Source organism: Myxocyprinus asiaticus, chromosome 27 (genome assembly GCF_019703515.2).
Source record: "Myxocyprinus asiaticus isolate MX2 ecotype Aquarium Trade chromosome 27, UBuf_Myxa_2, whole genome shotgun sequence".
NCBI classification, from domain to species: Eukaryota; Metazoa; Chordata; class Actinopteri; order Cypriniformes; family Catostomidae; genus Myxocyprinus; species Myxocyprinus asiaticus.
Window position 1 is genome coordinate 37263318 of NC_059370.1, and position 17965 is coordinate 37281282.

Genomic DNA, 17965 nt, shown 5'->3' on the forward strand with positions numbered 1-17965 from the left:
TGATTTTCGATGTGTGAAAAAGGCAATTATCCCAAGCCTAGTATTTATAGTAATACCATAATCACAAAGTAACCATAATAGTATAGTATTATTACTAAAGTTTAACCACAAACATCATGTTTAAAATACGGTTAATGTAGTAAAACCATGGTATCTTTTATAGTTATTATGGTTTTAGTACATATATCCTACAATAGTTGAACAATAACCACTGTAGTAAAACCATTGTAAATTTTGTGATTCTTATGGTTTCACTACAAATACCATATTTTCAACTCTGGTTTCTGTAGTAAAACCATGGTTAATTTTGTAAGGGATGGATAAAGAAAATCATTGAGAGTGAACACAAAATAATAATAAGGGAACACAAAACTATTTATTACTATCTAACATTTTTTGCAATGCTACCTCATCATTTATCTCTTATACTTCACAATTTAAAATGACTATTATTTTCACTTTTTAGTTGCAGTTGTTGCTTTCATCTAATGTCAACACTGCTAAGACCTGAGATACCTCAAACACATTTCATCAACCCCTGCTAATAGGACACTTCCCAGAGCAACAGCGAGTCATCCAGCTTTAGGAAGTGATGGATAGCACGGCATTCCAGAGTGTTGGAATCAGTCTGCCTTCAGTCGGCCTTTGCTTCCCTTCGAAGCACACCTTGTGGTCCCGCGGCTTCTGCCGCAGCATTTAATCCATCACCAAATTATTCCAGAAGGCAGGAGATGAAACGGTGCAAGAAAAACGAGGCCTGGTCTGGGGGTGACAGGTGCTTCTTCCGAGAGGGGTCGAGGAAGAAATAAGCGACAAAGAAAAGTGGGAATAAATTCAGCTACGAGAGAGTGACGGCCCTTCCCTGGCCAGAATGACAGCAAGATGTCAGTTATCTTTAAGTCAGAGTGTTGGGCACACCTGACACAGCCACCTGACAGCACGATAGATCAAATTTACAGCTGTCAGTGGCAGAGCCTTCCAGGCACTTGGCTCCCCTGACACTACATTAGCCTCGAAATGCAGAGCGCTGTGTTGGGCATTGATGGGTTGGCTAAGTCCATTAAGAAACTAAAGGAAGTATGGTGAGGTGCAAATAGCACCTAGTTATGGCTGCTACAGTGCAAGACAAGTTAACAGTGTGAAGACAATTGCTTGTACAGACATATGTGTGTTCTTACATATAGTGGGAAAAAACACTTTCATTGAAACCTGTGCATATTGTATACTCTTAATTCATTATAAAAGTATATGAAAGGCCTCATAAAGCACATTGTAATCCATTACAACTATTCATAATTGTTGTAACTATAGCTTTATACATTATGATACTTACTTTGGATTATAATGGTTACTCCTTGAAAGAGTACAGTGCATTATAACACATGATTCAATATTAAATGTTCACGTTTAAATGCATTATATGCTTTAAAGTTGTAACTGTGAATAGGTAAGAATTATAATGAACTGTAATTAGTGGTGTTTGCTACTATAAGGCAAACATTGCTATTATTGCTTATACTTAGGTCTAGGGGGTTTTCAAAACCCCTAACCTACAGAATTAAACTTGAATAAATGTGCTATTATTTTCTATGCAAACAGAATTAATTATTTTTTGTATTAAACTATTTAACTATTAAACAGGCAAAAATCCCATAGAATTACATAGGAGGGACCCAAGCAATATCTAAGGACTAGAATATCATGGATGTGCTCTTTTGACTTTTTGACCACCTAGCAAAATACTAAAAAACATTTTAAACACCTTAGCAACCACATAGTAATGCAATGGCAACCACCCAAAACACCCCAGTGTTGTGCCAGTGACTTTTACACAAGCAAGCACCTCTCACATTTTCATCAAAAAATGTCAAAATCTAGTTGTGGTAATTATGTTTATTATAAGGTATTCTTCATGCATTATTGAGAATATCCTTCTTAAATATACATTATATATGTATACAGGCTTTACAAAAAGGTGTTACCAAAAAAGTCTCATGGCCATATGTTGAGTCTTTGCAGTGCCTTGGCATTTTTGTAATGTTTATGTTATTGGTGTTGTTGATGATTATGTTTTGAAATATATGGCATTGGCATTTTTTCCATTACATTCTTTCCTATCGTATTCCCATACACCACCTCTCCCCTGCCTCTTCCAAACACCACTGGAAAAGTAGGGGGGGAAATGAACAGCGATATCCACGGTAAACCGAATGAATTTAATCTTAGCTGAGCTGAGCTGCATTTGAAAGATAACCAAATAGACCGCCTACATCTCTCTCTCTCTCTCTCTCTCTCTCTCTTGTTCCTCATCCACCTCTTCCTCAGCATGTAGCCCCTAGTAAAGGCCTCCCATAGAGAAATAATATAATAAACAGCCAAAGAGTGCCACTGTTATTAGAATGAAGCAGCTGCCACAATAGTGGGCCTGATTTCTGATTTAAGCGGCGATTATTAATTTGAAGCACTGGCTAATTAAAAGTACAGCAAAGCGTTTAGCCTCTTGTTACAATTATTTTGGAGGATTGTAATTATATGGAGCTGCTTATCTCTGGCATTAAGGCAGTGACAGAGGAGGTGGAGATTTACTCTCATTTATTTCTTGATTTCTAAGCGTTGGGACGAGATTGATGTGAAAAAGATAGTGGCCGTTCATCAGGAAAATTCTGGGGGTTGTCGGAGGGGGACAGTCTGGCCTGAGGGAAACCTAAGCACTGTCAGGAATAGTCCTTTTTCATTTTTTCTCCTTTTGTTTTTCCTGCTCTGCATTTTTTGTGACAGTTAACTTTTACAGAGTTATCATAAATATAATTTACTTGACATTTGTTTCAAAAATTGATACTCCACACATAAAAAATCACGGTTATTGTGCCTTACAATTAAATGAGTGACCAATGACTGGACACCAAAATATCTAATTATGATACAAAAATAAGATTCAAATTTAGCATTATGAAAAAGAACAAGCATGATTGAAATTAAACATCATTTCTTGTTAACACTTTTTATGATACTCTGAATATGATACACAGATCTTAGACTAAAAAACATGTGAGAAGCTACTGTAGTAACTAAACCTTGTAGGAATTTGTGCAACCCAAGTAATGTACTTAAAAGCAATTAGCTTAACTGAAAGTCAGGAACTGTTATCTGATTATAAGAATTTTAAATGTAATGTGTTACACTACTTTAAAAAATCAAATAAGTAACTTCATTACAGTAACTGGTAACTGTGTAATCTGATTTCACCCAACACTAGCCAACAGATTGCGCTAGCATCCCTCCCAGGCCCAGCTGCATGTTGCCCAGGCACGAAATTTGCACTTAGATTTAGGGTTCCCACGAAAATGGTTAAGACATAGCACACAGTCATAGCGCATAGCCCTGCTCCGCACTTATTATGAAAATACAAATATAGAATGGTATGGCCCATGGTGTTAGGCTACAAAAACACTGCTCAGTGACAAATGTATTCACCCTCATAAGCACTGAGAACTCAATTCCATGAGAGTGCAAATTTAGAATTCCCAGCAACTAGTAGAAATGACCACACAGGCCGGAGTGCTGTCTTCAGGACGGAGAGTGGCAGCGGTGGTAGCTGCAAAGGACTCTCTCAGATTAATGAGCATTGCTGATAGTAATTGCTAGGTGTCAGGTTATCACCCCGGCCACTGACATCACTTCCCCCCAGGACTCTTTCCATTTCCTCAAGGAGCCCATTGTTTGTGCTCACATTAGCAGCGGCTCAGTGGGATAGCTCAGGTGCTGACTGCACAATGGAGCCCAAAACACACTTCACCTTTCCCAATCCGCCATTGTCGCTAATGTCTGAGGGTGGTTTTCCTTCAGGGCAGTACTGATTAGTAATAGACTGTTCTCAATGTTTAAAAGGCATTAAAACTGCCTGCTGCAATCCAGTGATGTGACTTTGTTGTATTTAGTTATGATTTACACATAAAGCCACCAACTTAATTACTGTAGTACATGGGTGCTAATTTATGCTACTTACAATGTGTTAATAGCAAATACTTCAGCCACACTTAAATATGTATGTCTTTCGCATTATATAACAAACTATCAAGCCAAGTTTAATTTATTTTGAAAAATGAAAGCACAACCACAGTTTTCATACAATACATTATTATTATTATTATTATTATTATTATTATTATTATTTTGTATAAAACAAAATATATTTTGTTGTGCAAAATTAGGACAAAACATGTTTGAACACTTTCTGGTTGTCAAATGTTGATGGAACATGTCTGAAAGGACACCTGTGGGAACTTGTAGGGAACTGACTTCATACATCCTCTAAAAATCACTTTGGGACCAGTTGGGAAAAAGTTATTACAAAAATGCCTCAGAAAAGGAAAAGTTAGTTCTGAGAAAAAGGTCTCTTGGTTTGATGTTTTGTTTCTTATGCAATGAACTTCATACTTTTTTAAGTGTGAGTTACAGTAAGTGTCCAAATGCTTTTTGGGGCCATTGAATATAGAACATCTTTTGCATTTCCATACAACAGCTGCAACGTCTTTCGTAAGATTCCCTCCAGTGAATCATGAAAGAATCAAAATGTCTCAGTGATCCATAATAAATAGAACTCTTAATTTTTTAAATTGCCTCATTTGTTTAATTGCCTTTGTCAGACAGTCTTGTGCTGCCTCTAATTCACTCTATCTTCTTTTATTCCGCCGCTCTTTCAACTAGCAATACAAGGGATCCGTGATTAACTGCGTCAGCCAATTAGAAAGCATGTCTGCAGTCTGAAATGTCATGTTATGAATATTGCAGGAGGTGTGCCAGCACATTTCCAGAATTTGACCCAATTTAGCAAACAGACCTCGGCGTACACTGTAACATCAGTGTCCACAAACATCACGAGCACTGACAGTCGCAGTGGGGATTACACCAGAGACAAACCGCTAACCCCTGTGCAACGAAACCCACAAAACAAATTAAAATTTTCCATGTCATCAAACTGTAAAAACTGATCTGAGCGCAGTATTATTCAACGCTGCATTCGGCAGACTGCATAATCGAGAGAGGAAATTATGGCAGCTGCATGTCGATTATCCCTTAATGGGCACCGACTTCAAATTAATGTCTTCTTCATGTTCCATATTTCACATTCATATTGAGAGGATTTTACCACAATTACGATGTAATTGCAGATCTGCAGCTGAAGTTAACGGCATACAGGGTGCGCTTCAGAAGCTAAATCTAATCTTAGTCTATTTTGAACTGCTCTGGATGGTAATTTGTCATAAGATTGGCCCTCCATATGGTTTAACATCAAGTGCGTTACGTAAGGAAAAAAAGAAACAAAAGAAAAACAACAGAACGTGTTGTAAAAACTGATGAAATACACAAAGAGACAAACAAACAAATAAATTAGAGTTGCACCAATTCCAAATGTGTGTGCCGATACCAATATCCGATTATTTAGAACAACATCTGCCAATACCAATACCGATAGTTTGGTGGTTCTGCTTTTTTATGTTACCTTGTTTCAAATCACTGATAATTAATTACACAACTTAGAAAGAAATTTAAATAACAACTTTATTATCAGTGTCTCTACATGTTTTCCATGGTTCACAGTAACTGATAAAACACTAAAACAAAAAGCACAATATTAACTCACATTTACATTCTTAACTCACATTCACTGAACTCTGAATAGCCTCCTGTCTTTTCGTAATTTTTTGAATGTTCTGAACACATTTACTGAATTCTGAATGATGACATGATCACACGGAAGTTGGCATGTTGTTTTCAAGAGTTCCGGCACCCTAGGACCAGCCACATTTTGTCTGACTCACCATCAAGCGCCAACTCCTATCAGACGTGTTGCATCAGCAGCATGGAGACCCGGGTTTTAATCCAGCATTGAAACCAGAAAGTAATCGCATTTGCATAATCAGTAATGAACGCATTTTAGAGGTTGCATTTTTCCCTCAAACATTACATTTTTACTCCACTGATGGTTAGTTTTACTTTTGGGGACTGGTTTCAGGGGTACAATTTATGAAATATGCACTTCTCTTCACTGTATAACAGTTCAGCTCAAAACAACTCGCTTTTGGCGCTCCTCTGTGGACAGTACACCTGGAAAATGGAGCTCACACATGCCCATATGCCCAACAACACTTACCACTTTGGCCACTTGGGGCAGTATTTCGAATTTTGGTAAGCACAGGCCGGTTTTAGCTTTATAAAAGTTCAACCTACTGTTTCCGATTTTACTGTGAGATCAGTCTGATGATTAGAATTAACGCCTTTTTAGTAGAAGCAGCCACCACTTTAGCTTTAACAAACTCGTCATATTCCTTGCAGTGTCGAACTTTAAGGTGATCAATCAATTTAGTTTTTAAAAGTATTAACTGTAGTTTCGCCTCATGAAATTAAGAAGTGCAAAGCTTACAAATGCCAACTTTGCTGCCATTGATTCTCCCAATGCTAAGTAATTCTACACAAGAGACAATTTCTTTCACACAGTAAGATTTGTATTGGCCAATTGTTTTTAAACAATCAGCGGATATCTGATAGCACATGTAATTAGACGGAATCATGGAGCACTACTTCAGAAAACCAAAGCATTCTACAACATTATAGAATTTTGAAATTAGGTTACCCATTTTATTTATCTAAAACCCTTTCTGATAAATAGTTTTGTAATAAAAAAAATAAATAAATAAATAAAAAAAGAGTGGATTTCAGAAATCTTATACGATTGAATTTTGAATTCCTTTAAACTCGTTTTTGGCGCTCATTAATCAGTAGTTGATTTTAAACACTCCCCTCTGAGGCTGCTGTGCTTTTCAGAGCAAGACACAAAAACAGCTTTATACCAAACAATATCTTCCAATCATCGACCAGCAGCACGGCGTTGTGTTCAGTCTGAGAGCTTTTAAATGCAGCACAATTTCAAAGCAAATCCACTTGACGAGAAATTAAGGTCCACTGGCTTGTCTTTAATCATGCTCTGTTCAACGTTACATGGCAGTAAAATTTCGCTAATAGACTGCAAATTACATTGACTTCACACTGCAGATGTAATTACTTTTATGCTTTCAGTGAGAGACCATGCAGTTTAGCAAGAAAAATGTGATTTTTGGGCCTGGGTAGCTCAGTGGTAAAAGACGCTGGCTACCACCCCTGGAGTCGAATCCCAGGGCGTGCTGAGTGACTCCAGCCAGGTCTCCTAAGCAACCAAATTGGCCTGGTTGCTAGGGAGGGTAGAGTCACATGGGGTAACCTCCTTGTGGTCACTATAATGTGGTTCGTTCTCGGTGGGGCGCATGGTGAGTTGGGTGTGGATGCCGCGGTGGGTGGCGTGAAGCCTCCACACGCGCAATGTCTCCGTGGCAACGTGCTCAACAAGCCACATGATAAGATGTGCGGGTTGATGGTCTCAGACGCAGAGGCAACTGGGATTTGTCCTCCGCCACCCAGATTGAGGCGAATCACTACATGACCATGAGGACTTAAAAGCACATTGGGAATTGGGCATTCCAAAATGGGAGAAAAAAAAAAGAAAAGTGTGATTTTTAATGTAAGTGAATACCACGAAAACTGTCAAGAAATGTCCAGCTCACATTTCACATTAAAATGAAAATAACAAAATAAGAAATTGTTTTGCATTGTGAAAATTAAGCCTATTTTTAGAACCATTAAGATTTTTGTGACACTATGACAATCAAGCACTGTCCACCTGTAAGAGGCATGACAGTCCATGCTCGACCTGCATAGTTCGGATAATTACGCATTAACCTGACGCATGTGGATATGAAACATGACAGGAACACAAAATGGGTAATTAACTATTTGATCACCCCTTTTATTAATTTCCCCATTGTCAGATTAATCAAAGTATAGTCCCATTCTGTCTCTCTCTCATTTGACATCTCCTACTCGGTATATCCAGCGGAAAATAATATTTATTTTAGGATCTAATGTATGTCATCTCTTGACTTTAGGGCTCCAGGATTCTGTGTAACATATGTCACATATAGGCTCAGAAGTGCTTAAATGTTTTTCTGGCAGCACGCTCAAGTTGAAATGTATGTTGTCTCTCTGGTGGGTGGAGGAGTTCACCTCCGTTATGCTGACACGGACATTGGCATCCCCACGTGTAAATAAACACGTCTGTCAAAGCTGCTAAAACAAATGTGGTTTTAGTCACGTCTAGACAACCACAATGACTTCATAAGCCATATTCTTCCACACGTGTCTAGTCAAGCTAAAGTTGCGTTCTGCACACAAGAGGAAGCAGAGCTAGAGGAGCCACCTAACACTATTCTGTAGATTGTGTTGTCCACTGCTTCATAAGTTCCGTCGGATAACAGTAAAAACGGGTATGATTTTCTTGATGTTGACGCAGTGCTACAATGTCTGGTGACACTTCCACATAATAAGATGAAAGTATAATTATATGGGTATAAAAGAACAAAAAACTTTTGAAAAATGTTTGTGTTCACCCCATAATCAAAAGAAAAAAATTAAGAAATCATATTTTGCATTAAGAAAATGAAACCTATTTTTAAAACCATTAAGTTAAGATTTTTACATTGTGATATTAATTTCAATGCAAATAGGTACATCCAAGCCCCCCAAATCTCTAATCTCAATCTCATCTCAAAACAGTGGCATAGCCAAGGGTGGGCCAGGGTGGGCCCAAATTGGACCCAGACCCACCCAGAATATTAGAGATTATTCTTTGACTTCAAATATATATTTATAAAATAGTTAAAAAATGCATAAATTCTGATTTCTGAAAGTGTGAAAGAAATGAGTGTTTGAATGTGCCACTTCTCTGATGTTAAGGGCGAAATTGGGCAAAAACTTGGCCCATCCATTTTTGTTGAGACCCACCCAACATTATTTTCCTGGCTACGCCCTTGTCTCAAAATCTCATTCTGATTACTGTAATGTAATGTAAAAAGAATATATATATAAAAAAGTTATAATTTTCATTACTGATATTGGAAAAAAAAATAAAAAATATATATATATATATATATATATATATATATATATATATATATATATATATAAATTAAATTGTAAAGTGCATTTGTTGAGTACAATTTTAAGTAACCTATAAATTTGTTAATTTATGTTTTTTTTTTTTTATATTTTATATAAAATTGTACCATTTATTTTCTTTAAAAATATATAATTTATTTATTTTTTTTCTTTTTTTTTTCTGATTAAATATGATTTAGACTTTCTTCATCGGATTCAAGGCAAACATAGAATCTTTTGAGCCAACAAAATCAAATATATTTTAGTTTTGTGATTTCTATGAAAAACACAAATAAAAAGGATGTGCAGACAGAAATGGAGAGCAAGAGAGAGAGAGAGAGAGAGAGAGAGAGAGAGAGTAGTAATATTAGTAGTAGTGGGTTAAGTAAGAAAAGACTCTTTGATCTGTGATTCCAGCACACAGAGTATGGAAATAAAACCCCAGGCCCTTCCATCCCTATTTATGTTATGTGCAAAAATAAAGCAAGCGCAAATTTCGAATTAACTTAAAAAAAAATGAACTTCTGGGACCCCTGCAATTCAAACATGTGAAATATGTGTCTGATTGCTATTCGGTTGCAGGAATAGTTACATTGCCTCGAATTTCATTTCGTCACATTGGTAATTTAATTATTTGACATACGCTAGAGGGTTTAAGAATAATTTCAATTACAAAAAAGTATTTGATGTAGACTAGACATAGTTGGAATAAAATTTACATTTAAAAATGCTATCATCAATTGACTAAACTTTTGAATTAAAAAACAATACATTAGATTACATCATTTGGATGATTTTAATATCTCGTTTGATATATTATGCTCAAACTTCCCTCATAAAAACACAATCCACAACTAGAATTGTATCTTAATATAGATAATCCCAATCCCAAATCCTAAACAATGTTACAATATTATCTTCTTTTAGCAGTAATGAAAGGGGGATGTGCTTAATTGTCATTAAAATAATGTCACAATTCAAACAAATCTTAATGGTCCCAAATGTATGCATTATTTTCTTTAAACAGTATAAGAATATAGATGTCTTTTTTTTATTTGATTTTGGGGTGAAATATGAACAGGAGATGTTTTTGACAGGTTTTAAGATTCAACCAATGAGAGGAAAAATAGTAGGCCTGTAAAAAAAGAGCCAAAAACAAGAATATGTGAAACAGAAATGGGGAAATAATGATTGTTAAACATCCTGCAAGAACATAAGGTATTTTAGCTCAAATACAAAAAAATTACATCATCATAAATTATACAAAGCTCTTGTCTGATCGACATTAACAAGTTGAAATCACCAGTCTGATCAGACGAAACTGCAGGCCATCTCTTAAATGAAGGAAAAATAGGCACACATCATGAGGAACACTGTTTAACTCACTTCATTACACAAGACTCAGACCCATGCAAATCCCAATACTGTAGGTGTGGCGATACAAAAGTTATTAATAATATAAAATCATCAAAAGCAGAATTTATTCACCGACAAACTGACTAACATTTTTGGCATTCACACCGCCCATATACGTATGTAAACCACTAAAAGAAAAAAAAAGTAGCTATTTTTTGACAAATACAAGATTGAAGTGCTTGGCACCTGACACCCAATACACCTCTGAAAATGCAGCAATTACTGCTAAGGCTAGTATCACTATTATTATTGGTCATACTTTTTTGCACTAAACATTAATTTGTACCATGTACATGAATGACACTTTAAATAATGCAGCTTGTTGAGAGGTGTGCTATTACTGAAATTAAGATTTTTGCCTGGCAAATAAAAAAAATAAATAAATAAATAAATAAAAAAAATCTCACAAACATTGAAGGAGGGTTTCAAGCCTTACTTTTGGACAATAAGCAACCACCTAGCAACCACCCAGAATACCCTTGCAACACCCTAGAAACCACTCAGAACACCCCAGTTGCAAATACTGTGTAAGTTGTCTGGCCATTGTGGCGACAAGTTTTTCAAAGGCAAACTATTTTTCTTTCTAAATGAGTATTTTGTCTTGTTTTCCAAGGAAAAAAAATTATTCAAGATATATTCTCTGAAAAAAAGTCTTAATCTTGTTTTAAGGATGTTTCAATTTTTTTATTATTTACTGAAAAACGAAATAAAAATACTGATTAAGAAAATTATTTTTGCAGTGTACTTTTTGACTCTATGCCCGAACTAAAAACAATAACTAAAAAACCCAAACTAAGGAAAGTTGAAACTCCAGCAGGATTCCTCTGTGCTACGTTGCGTTGTAGTCACATTTCTCTCTCACATAATATCTCCCCCATTCCCTTCTCCAGTGAAATTCATCCTTTCCCCGAGCCAAATGCAAGAGAGCGCATTTACAGGAAGAGGGAGAGCTGGGTAATCAGTGCCTTGCAAAAGCAGATAGCAGTGAGGTTTCCAAGGGCAGCATGCCAACCGCTCTCGCTCCCTTTCTCTCCTTTCGTCCTTTAAAAAAAACGTCTCCTGAGAGGGGCCGAGCATCACAGGAGGATATTGCCTCACACATCAGTAGGGGCCACCGCCTCTCTCTTATTAGTCTCCAGTCTCCCGTCCCTTCACATAAATATGCCAAGAAGCTCCATCCATTTATCATTCTCAGTGTCAGCGTGTGGCAAAATCACACACATTACAACCTTGCTTTATAGTGGCAAGACCCAGACCCGTGCGTTACCACTGACGTGATCAAAGTAGGCTTGTTTATTTATTAAATTAACACTAATGGAGTTCAAGAGCCACAATTATGTTTTTTTTTTTTTGTTGTTTGTTTTTTTTTTTTATACCCATATTTAATTTGGAAAGAGACATTCTTGCGTTCCTATCAAAATTCTGATGCTCTCTTGAACACAAGTGTCATTGTTAAGTGTCTGTTGAATTATGCTGGAATTACACTCTAAAATGCCAAATGCAGAAAGTAGGAAATATAATTGAAAGATTTGACCCTAGCAAAACACAAAGTAAAATGTAGCATAAAACAAATTAAAAAAATATCAATTGGCAGCAGTGTACTGCTTTTGCTGTGTGCACCAATCAGATAATCTCAGCATGTGGTAATCCATTGCATTAATTCATGTTTAATTGAAACTGTATATATTAAATATTCAAGTCACATACACTAAGAGTAAGAAAAGTCATGAAGTATCAACTTGATACTTAAATGTAAATAAATTGATAGTCAATAGCCTTTAAAAAGCTTTTTTTTTTATTTTTTATTTCTGAACTTACCTTTTTCATTATAGTTCAGATGGCCTGAATTTGTCTAACTGTTCACCAAACAAGGTCTTTAAAAATCAATGCAGCCCACCTGCACTTGCCCCCCGGCTGTTTTTGAGAACACTCACAATGTCTTTAAACAGATGGACAGTGAATTGAGATTTTCATAACACTTGTTTACTCTATTTACATACAGTATACATACTGCAATTTCCTTATAGTGAGGTGATGCAGTTGAACAGGCTGTAAAGCACATGACATTTACTTTGGATGGGAAAACATACTAAATTTGTCTAAGAACAGAAAGAGTGGTTTTAATGAGAAGAAATCCCCGGTAGACAGTCTAAATGAGTCTATAAAAGTCGGTGCTGTCAGCCTCAATCAAAGCATTTAAGATGACATTGTACAAACACTGCCTCTTTGTCATGCATTCAGTCGCAAATCCCACAGTCTCACTTCTGCTCAACTGAAGCAGAATAGCGCATTCGCATTCAATTCAAACTTTGATTTCAATCAAAGATTTAAAGGCTTAGGTCATCCAAAAATGTAAAATCTGTAATCATTTACTCACCCTCATGTCATTCCAGTCCCATTTCTGGACAGCCCCAGTCATCATTCACTTTCATTATATGGAAAAGAGTGGCCAGAATATTCTCCGAAAATTCACCTTTTGTGTTCCACATAAGAAAGAAAGTCATATGGCTTTGAAACGGCATGAGGGTGAGTATGAAGACAGAATTTTCATTTTTAGGCGAACTATTCCTTTAAGCTGGTAAATAAAGTTACTTCAACCTAAATTATTTTGACACCAAAATAACCATTGGCTAAAATACAGTAATGGTAATTTTTCATAACATTTACTGCAAAAACTGACAAATTCTCAAAATGTGTCCTGACTTGTGTTTTTTAGAGCTAATTCCATCAGATTAGAGAGTTTAGGGTGAAGCTTTCGCTGTCTAATGGCAAATATTTCCACCTGTTGGAACCAAGCGCTTTCTCCACTGTACTGACCTGCCTCGCCACAATGAAAACCATGTGGTTGGTGAAAAAAAAAAGCTCTATTATATTCTTAGATTTCCCCACAGAAACAAGTAGATCATGTTTGACTGGGGGGCTAATGTTCTCTGTAGAGAACATAATTAATTCGATCCTGAATCCCGTGCCAGATCAAATAGTAACATCCTTCAAGCTATTAAGCCTTGAACCTGCTGTTAATTTTTAAAATGGCTAGATTTTAGAAAATGCCATACACTTTTACTCGTGCTTTACGATTGTTATTCAAATTTGTAATGTGCTACTACCAACAATACCATAAAATAGACTATAAAAAAACACTGAAAGTAAAGAGCACCCTTACCCACTTAATTATAAAGTGAATGAAGACAAATACAGTTTTGTTTCTTTAAAGCTGCGCTACGTAACTTTGTGCTCTCTAGTGACATCTGTGGTTGAAATTTAAAATTGCAAGCAATTTGCTGAAGAACACATTACGTCCGTCGTGTTTCGACACTGCTGCTCTGGCGGATGAATCTCATGATTTGAGGTTACCTGGACATCACCTGTTTGTGATCATGACTGGAAGATATTCAGAGCCGGAATCATAACGTGCTATTTTCATGTTGATATAATTATGTTATACAATAATTATGTTATACAATAAAAATGAAATATTACTTGCTTTGATGAAGATAAACAACACTCTTATTTACATATTTTGAATGAATGAATTGTACACTTTTCTGACACTACACTCAAAGCGCTTTTACAGAGAGAACAGGGGACTCTCCTCAATCACCGACCACCAGTTACCAGTATATTTTAATATGATTATTAAAGTGTTTTATTGACTATAAATGTTTGAATTGTATTATACTTACCAATTTAAGAGGTGGAACTCGTGATACTGCTGATTTGAGTTCAATGTAACACTTCAACGAAATCAGTGATGAAAACATTTGTTGACAGAAGTTTTTTTGATTTCGTCAACGATAACGAAGACAAGACGAAAAAGGCTCATCATGAAGATTATTAAATTACTTTTTATGCTTTTTATTAAAGCATACTGTTGATGAAAATATGATGATAAAAATTATACTGCAAGATATTAACAGTGCAAGATATAAACAGAAGAAAAAAAACATCTTGATAATCTGTAAATAGAAAAAGATATTAGATATGGATTCATATAATCCATTAATCCAGTGTGTTGGGCATTTCTCCACTTGAGCTGCGTGAGTTGAACTTCCTAACACCGGCAAAATTAACCGCTTTAAAATGGGGTAAATACCTCATTCAGATGCATCCTATGTATACATGAGATTCATCAAGATAGCCACAACATTTATGGAACAACTTACATCTGCACAATGAAACGAATGAACATGTGAACTTTAAATGATGCGCTAGTCAGAATAATCGTTATTTGCGTTGCGTAACTTGCGTTGTGAATACATTTTTTTCCATAAGAAACACGCTATATGCAATGTAATATCCTTTCATGGAAAATTAACAAGTCTCTAAAGCATGAATAAGTCAATTTCAGAAGTCATACAGTAACTTCCCCTGACATCGGATCATGATCGGTAAACACATAAGTAATGTTCGATTCATAAAAGCATTACCCCTACCAGACAACATACTGTATCCAATTCCAAGCATTATAGCAGGTAAACAACTTCGCCAAATGGATAACAGATAAACATCCATCCAGACTGCAGCGATGCCATCCTGAACTGTGTGATTGTGACTGACTGAACTGACACATGACATTCGGCACTTTTTCATGACTTGATGTCATGACGCAAAGAGGAACGACATAAGCCAACGATTCCCCACCAAATCCAACCTGACAGCTCAAAAAACTAATTATTTTTATAGGCTTACTTAAATGAATCGGGGTACGGTAGGACATTGTTTTGAACACTGATTGTTTATGTACTTAATCAATAATGGCAATTTGTTCATTTTTAACCAAAGAATCTAACATAGTGCAGCTTTAAGCACTTACGTAAGTCTATCTTAATAAAAAAGGAATTACCACTTAATGAAAGGATTTGGTTTTATCTCACATTAATTAACTGATTGAAGGAGACATCTTCAATGACGACAAGTGCAGGACTTTGAAATCTCTCAAGTCAGCTCTGTATAATCACTAACGTCACTTCACAGGGGTTTTATGCTTTGAAATGAGGGACAAAATGTTCTTATTCTCAAAGGGCAAAAAAGCAGACTATGGGTTTGAATAACTAATTTGAGCAAGTGGCAGAAGAGCAGGAGAGGTTGATGGAACTACTAGCACAGAGTCCAATCAGTATGCAATAACCAGTTTCCTAAACATGCCTGGAAAGGTGCACTGACCCTGAATATCCACAAATGGGTCAATTCCAATTCTAATAGACTAAGCTAATATGCAATACTGCTTATTTGAGAAGTCTTAAACCCCTATCTTATATGTCAAACTCTTTAAGCCCATTTATAGAGATGGATTACAGACCGCTCTACCTACCTTGTATAAATTACAAACTTAATCCAAAATGGCTATATAAATGGCTAAAAAGCTTGCATATAAAATTCAATACATTATTTTGCTATAACTAACTAACTAAAATGCAAAAATGATTAAATAAATACAGTAAATAAAAATAAAAAATAAATAAGTGTCACACTACAGTACATGGCAAAAAAGTCACAGTATGATCATATTTAGAGTCAGTCACTAAATTTATCTTATTTTCTCCATGTAACATAGTGCAACCAGTTGTGTTCTGTAATAGTATTACACTAGCTGGGAGAAAATTAATTAAAAGTAAATATGGTCCAATCCCCAGCCAAAGGGACACTAGTGACCATATTTACACTAGTATCTCATACTGCAGCACAATATGGTTATTTTTGCAGTAATGTCTTGTGTTAACACAGAAATTGGCCATGCCTCATTAATTTGACAGTAAAAATCTGATTACAGTATTTTATTGTAAAAAAAAATGTATATATATATAAATTCTGTTGAATCTTTTAAAATACTTGTAAATAATGCTAGAAGAGACACAGGAATATAGAGGGGTATAGTATATGTGAGGAAAGAGGAGGAAAGGAGAGATGATTGGTGCATGATTATCAGATCAGACAGAGTCAATAGATAGTCCTCGGGAGTGGCTCTGATAAAGCTTCCCTTCTCTCAGGTGCTGGTCTGCAGTAAGACCAGCAGTGCTTAAAGGTTATGGTGCTGTGGCAAGTTACAGCTCCAGACCCCGCTTCTGCCTAAGAGCAGCCAACGGCCTACCAAGTCCTTTGACCCCAGGGCCTCCAGTGCCAAAACTTGATAATGTCACTAATCTTCGGATAATGACTCTCTAGTCACCTAATTGAAGGAAAGGAAAGAGTTGGCTAACTGGGGTTTTCACAAAAGGAATGGCAACAGCACAAGGCGAGAAAGCACAAAATGACCCCTGAGAGACAACTTTTCCAGACTGTATTTGGTTAATCTCCACTGTTGTCATGGAGGAACCTTTGAGTAGCCTTGGTTTTCTCATACCTGATTTGTTAAGTAGCAAGATACACTAATTTGTCTTTTCGATTTTTCATCCAGCACAGCAACTCAGAGGACAGATTTGTTCTTGTCTCAAATGACAAAGAATCAAGCACTGAAGCATTCCTTTGATATGATCAAAATTTCTCTACAAGAATTAGAAGAGGTCAGAGCAAATCTGCATGACTGCCTGTGAATAACTCAAAAGACTGCATGAAATGTATTGACAAGTGCAGTTTATTTTCCTGTGTTGAATTAGTTCCTATTAAAACAAGAAATTTGGGCAGGACATATCTAAGGACTTCAGTTACATCTCATCCATGAACCTGCTATCTAGTTGGTTGCAAGTGGTATTAGGAGGAGGGATATTTTCATTCTAGAGAGCATTTGATTGGTTAGAAATCTATGTAGTGCAGGCTGTCATCAATATTTGACACTTGCATCACCCGAGTGTCAGTATCTGCTAAAAGTGAATTTTGTCAATGTTTAGTAGTATACTAGCAATTAGATGACCTCAAAACTAACAAACACAAACTATAACCACAAAACTTTGATTTTGATTTCACAGAGTCTTTAACATCTCTGAACTTACAAGACAAGATTTGTTCTGTGAATACATTATGATAATGCTAACAAAAGACCATCAGTATGTCTTACTAACAAACGGTTAACGAGTCCCTTTCCCAGACCACACATTCATTCCATCTCTTTCAAACAAAGAGATCAAATATAAAACACAGTACCCTTATTTTATACTAATGACTCTAGCAGGACCGTGTTCCCATCCCTTCATCCCCAAATAAAAAATGGTCAGTCGGACATCATGCTCCTTTTCCACATGTGGCCAGGACACATTTTACTGCTAGCACTGAATGTTACCCAGTTTATTACCCAGGAGCCTTAAAAACAAATAAAAACCAAGAGCTGCTATTATTTTCAGGGCCTGCTTAACAATATTGTTCTATTATGCTATTAGCACATGCTTTGTTGGCAGCCAACTCGTTTCTTCCACCCTTTGTCTTTTTTTTAAAGTTATTTTTCTTCTGTGACCTTTCGAAGCTCTGTGTTCATGCTACAATAACAGTCTATCTGGCAACACACACAGAGCGTGCGACTTTGTAGGAAACTGGAGAAGCTGTCAGTTTAGAGGGTAATGTCCACCACATGGGGTAAGGAAAGCTGTTGAAG

At 36.2% G+C, this 17965-nt stretch overlaps 1 protein-coding gene across 1 annotated transcript in view; it reads right to left on the bottom strand.

Annotated features, from left to right (window-relative positions):
- Nucleotides 1-17965, bottom strand: part of LOC127417722 (AF4/FMR2 family member 2-like) — a 266275-nt gene that overhangs the window by 211169 nt on the left and 37141 nt on the right. The gene's annotated exons all lie outside the window — the stretch shown is intronic.